General features: G+C 66.6%; 1 protein-coding gene across 1 annotated transcript in view; it reads left to right on the top strand.

Moving 5' to 3' along the window:
• CHLRE_09g398512v5 (uncharacterized protein) overlaps positions 1-4,251 on the top strand; it is a 19,766-nt gene that overhangs the window by 9,720 nt on the left and 5,795 nt on the right. The window contains exons 6-7 of the mRNA XM_043065892.1: positions 1,010-1,761; positions 2,687-3,438. The gene's annotated coding sequence lies outside the window, so the exon portion shown is untranslated. The remainder of the gene's footprint in view (positions 1-1,009; positions 1,762-2,686; positions 3,439-4,251) is intronic.

Genomic DNA, 4,251 nt, shown 5'->3' with positions numbered 1-4,251 from the left:
ACCGCGGATGGCACGGAGTGATAGTGCTTGTCTTGAGGAGTCGATTGACGCCACTTTGGTATAAGATGGAGGGGTTTTAACCCCTAAACATCAAGGTTTGTCCGTGTGTGTGGGTGTGTGGGTGTTGGGGGGGGGGGTCGGTCGTCCCCTCTAGGAGTGTCCCGAGGGTTTCGGGGCATGGGGTCTGGCACTTTGTTTCCTACCCCCCCCCCTGCCCCCTCCACCAGGACCTGAAAGTGAGCCCAAGCTTTACAGCCGTTGCCTTGAAGTAAGCCCACGGCTAGTCGACCGGAGCTGGATGAGAGCAGCCAAACCCGCGAGTGTCACCCCTCCGCCGCGACCGCAGGCTGCCTGACTGGACAGGTTAAGAGCACGCCACGCAAAACACGCACACGGCCCCAGACCTGGCTCTGGGCTGCATAACTCAAATATATCAGGCATATGGTCGTGTAGCATGCTAGACTGCGTCATGCCGCAAGTAACGTAGCTGTCACACAGCCGGCTCCGATGCAGCTGCTGGCCGTGGACCCGGACATATTCCTGTGCACGTCACTTCTAGAATAAATATTTCACCACATAGATATACGTAACCGAGTACGAGAATGCCATCCTGAGCCAGGAGCATGTCCAACCCGCCATGAACTTAGCTCGAGACGCCACAAACCTGCTTTCTGACGCCCCGCTGTGTTAAGCGTCTATGGCATATATCACTGTCGTGGGTAGCTATCATTCGGGGACGGGGAGCCTGCGTCTCGGCAACGAGGCCCTGCAGGTCTGGCGATTAGGGTTCAGGGGGAGCTCAGCGGGCAGCCGGGCGAACGGCACATGGCGCTTGTAGCATATGGCGTGAGGAGGCTGGGTGGCAGCGATGTAGTTCTGCCGAAGCGCCCACGGTAACTCTCAGCGGCCGCTGGGAGCTGCTAGCGCGCTGGCCCAAGCTGGTCTTTCCCGCCCCGCCGCCGTCCGTGGACGTGGCCCAGGCCCCTGCCTCCCCGACAATGCGGCGCAGGTGGGTGGTGGCTTTGGGCGTGCATGTGCTGGCGGGGGATGTTTGGGGGCGGGGCGGGGTAGGAACGCGGCGCGGCGCGGCCCGTGGCGGTTCGTAGTGTAGCGGCGGCGTGACGTGGCGTGGCGCGTGGCGCGTGGCGGCGCGGCACGTAGTGGCGCGTGATGGGTCACCGCGTGCCGAGTCCCTATTTAAGCTCCGGGCTGCGGGGCGATGGGGGGCACGTGAGGTCGCAGCAGGGGACCACTGAGCGCATACCGGCAGCGAGTGATGCGTGTGGAGACATTGCCTTGGACAACGCGGAACATGGGCGTGGGCTTTGCAGCCGTGGGCGTTGCAGCTGTCCGCAGCGCCCTGCGGGAGCGCTCGGGTGCTGCTGCTGGCTAGCTCGTGCATTGGGGGTCTTGCCAGGGTCGTCCTAGGGCGGCGCGGCTTAGCCGGCCAACATTCAAGTGAGCCTGCATCGTACCGTGGGTATGGTGGCTGCGATGCCGACCTTGTGCCTCGTTGTTGCTCTTCCCCGTGCTCAGGTCAAGCGCAATACCTGCTGGCGTGGCAGCCGTGGGAGCGCTTCGGCGGCCCACAGGTGCGGGCGGAGCCGATGGGCACACCCACGGGCTCTGGAGACCTGACGGAGGCGAGGAGCATCTGCAGGCGCTGGAGGTGGGAGCGGTTGGGGGCGATGTCCCACGCTTTGTCAGGTTGCACTTCATTTCGACTTTCCATCTGGGTGGTTATGTGGCTGGGATGAGTGCGTGAGTACGTATGCCCTGGATCATCTGGACCCACATGCCCGGCATGGGCTACAGCCACCGGTGTGTGGGAAGGCGTCACCCGACCAAGTTTGACTTGCATGTCAGTCCCTCAACTTGGAGTGCTGATGCGCCCCGCAACATTCTGACATTGGCCGACTGACGATGCCCAGTGTGTGATGCGATGTGCAGGAGGTGGGTGCGAGTGGACTCCTCAGCCACGTCTCGCAAGCAGCGCCGCCGTCACGGAGGGCCCGGGAGGAGCCGCAGGCGGGGGCGGCGGTGGGCGTTGCGGCCGGCGGCAACAGCATCGGCGCGGCCTCATCAGCAGTAACAACAGCATTAGCAACAGCACTAGTGACAGCACGCGTGACAGCGGCAGTAACAGCATTACAGTATCAAGCCGGCGGCGTCAGGGTGCAAGCCACCGCCGCCGGTCAGGACTGCACGCGGCGTTGGCCCAGATGGGGGTGTCGCGCGCGCCCTCGGGCTCAGCCGCGCTGTCAGCGCCGGCCGCTGAGGCCCTGCGTGCTGCCCCCCGCCGGCGGCGCCCCAGCGACTGCACAGGCAGCCGCTTCACCGCATCAGGCGGTTCCACAAGCACTGGCGCGGGACTGGGCGTTCAAGATCAGGGCTGCAGGCGGCGGCGGCGCAGGCGGGCGCAGCGGTGGCGCTTCGGCGGTGGCCCTCCACAGGCCATGGCTGCTGTCGTCGCCAGCGCACAAACTGGACCTGGGCCGCCTCCCGCCAGCGGCGCCCCAGCGGCTGCACAGGCAGCCGCTCCACCGCATCAGGCGGCTCCACAAGCACTGGCGCGGGACTGGGCGTTCAAGATGAGGGCTGCAGGCGGCGGCGGCGCGGTCTTTCCCGCCCCGCCGCCGTCCGTGGACGTGGCCCAGGCCCCTGCCTCCCCGACAATGCGGCGCAGGTGGGTGGTGGCTTTGGGCGTGCATGTGCTGGCGGGGGATGTTTGGGGGCGGGGCGGGGTAGGAACGGGGCGCGGCGCGGCCCGTGGCGGTTCGTGGTGTAGCGGCGGCGTGACGTGGCGTGTGGCGTGGCGCGTGGCGGCGCGGCACGTAGTGGCGCGTGATGGGTCACCGCGTGCCGAGTCCCTATTTGAGCTCCGGGCTGCGGGGCGATGGGGGGCACGTGAGGTCGCAGCAGGGGACCACTGAGCGCATACCGGCAGCGAGTGATGCGTGTGGAGACATTGCCTTGGACAACGCGGAACATGGGCGTGGGCGTTGCAGCCGTGGGCGTTGCAGCTGTCCGCAGCGCCCTGCGGGAGCGCTCGGGTGCTGCTGCTGGCTAGCTCGTGCATTGGGGGTCTTGCCAGGGTCGTCCTAGGGCGGCGCGGCTTAGCCGGCCAACATTCAACTGAGCCTGCATCGTACTGTGGGTATGGTGGCTGCGATGCCGACCTTGCGCCGCGTTGTTGCTCTTCCCCGTGCTCAGGTCAAGTGCAATACCTGCTGGCGCGGCAGCCGTGGGAGCGCTTCGGCGGCCCACAGGTGCGGGCGGAGCCGATGGGCACACCCACCGGCTCTGGAGACCTGACGGAGGCGAGGAGCATCTGCAGGCGCTGGAGGTGGGAGCGGTTGGGGGCGATGTCCCACGCTTTGTCTGGTTGCACTTCATTTCGACTTTCCATCTGGGTGGTTATGTGGCTGGGATGAGTGCGTGAGTACGTATGCCCTGGATCATCTGGACCCACATGCCCGGCATGGGCTACAGCCACCGGTGTGTGGGAAGGCGTCACCCGACCAAGTTTGACTTGCATGTCAGTCCCTCAACTTGGAGTGCTGATGCGCCCCGCAACATTCTGACATTGGCCGACTGACGATGCCCAGTGTGTGATGCGGTGTGCAGGAGGTGGGTGCGAGTGGACTCCTCAGCCACGTCTCGCAAGCAGCGCCGTCGTCACGGAGGGTCCGGGAGGAGCCGCAGGCGGGGACGGCGGTGGGCGTTGCGGCCGGCGGCAACAGCATCGGCGCCGCCTCAACAGCAGTAACAACAGCATTAGCAACAGCACTAGTGACAGCACGCGTGACAGCGGCAGTAACAGCATTACAGTATCAAGCCGGCGGCGTCAGGGTGCAAGCCACCGCCGCCGGTCAGGACTGCACGCGGCGTTGGCCCAGATGGGGGTGTCGCGCGCGCCCTCGGGCTCAGCCGCGCTGTCAGCGCCGGCGTGCTGGCCCCCGCCGGCGGCGCCCCAGCGGCTGCACAGGCAGCCGCTCCACCGCATCAGGCGGTTCCACAAGCACTAGCGCGGGACTGGGCGTTCAAGATCAGGGCTGCAGGCGGCGGCGGCGCAGGCGGGCGCAACGGTGGCGCTTCGGCGGTGGCCCTCCACAGGCCATGGCTGCTGTCGTCGCCAGCGCACAAGCTGGACCTGGGCCGCCTCCCGCCAGCGGCGCCCCAGCGGCTGCACAGGCAGCTGCTCCACCGCATCAGGTGGCTCCACAAGCACTGGCGCGGGACTGGGCGTTC

This window comes from Chlamydomonas reinhardtii, chromosome 9, assembly GCF_000002595.2.
Source record: "Chlamydomonas reinhardtii strain CC-503 cw92 mt+ chromosome 9, whole genome shotgun sequence".
Taxonomy (NCBI): domain Eukaryota; kingdom Viridiplantae; phylum Chlorophyta; class Chlorophyceae; order Chlamydomonadales; family Chlamydomonadaceae; genus Chlamydomonas; species Chlamydomonas reinhardtii.
Note: the sequence above shows the minus strand (reverse complement) of the source record. Positions and strands in the feature narration are given on the sequence as shown.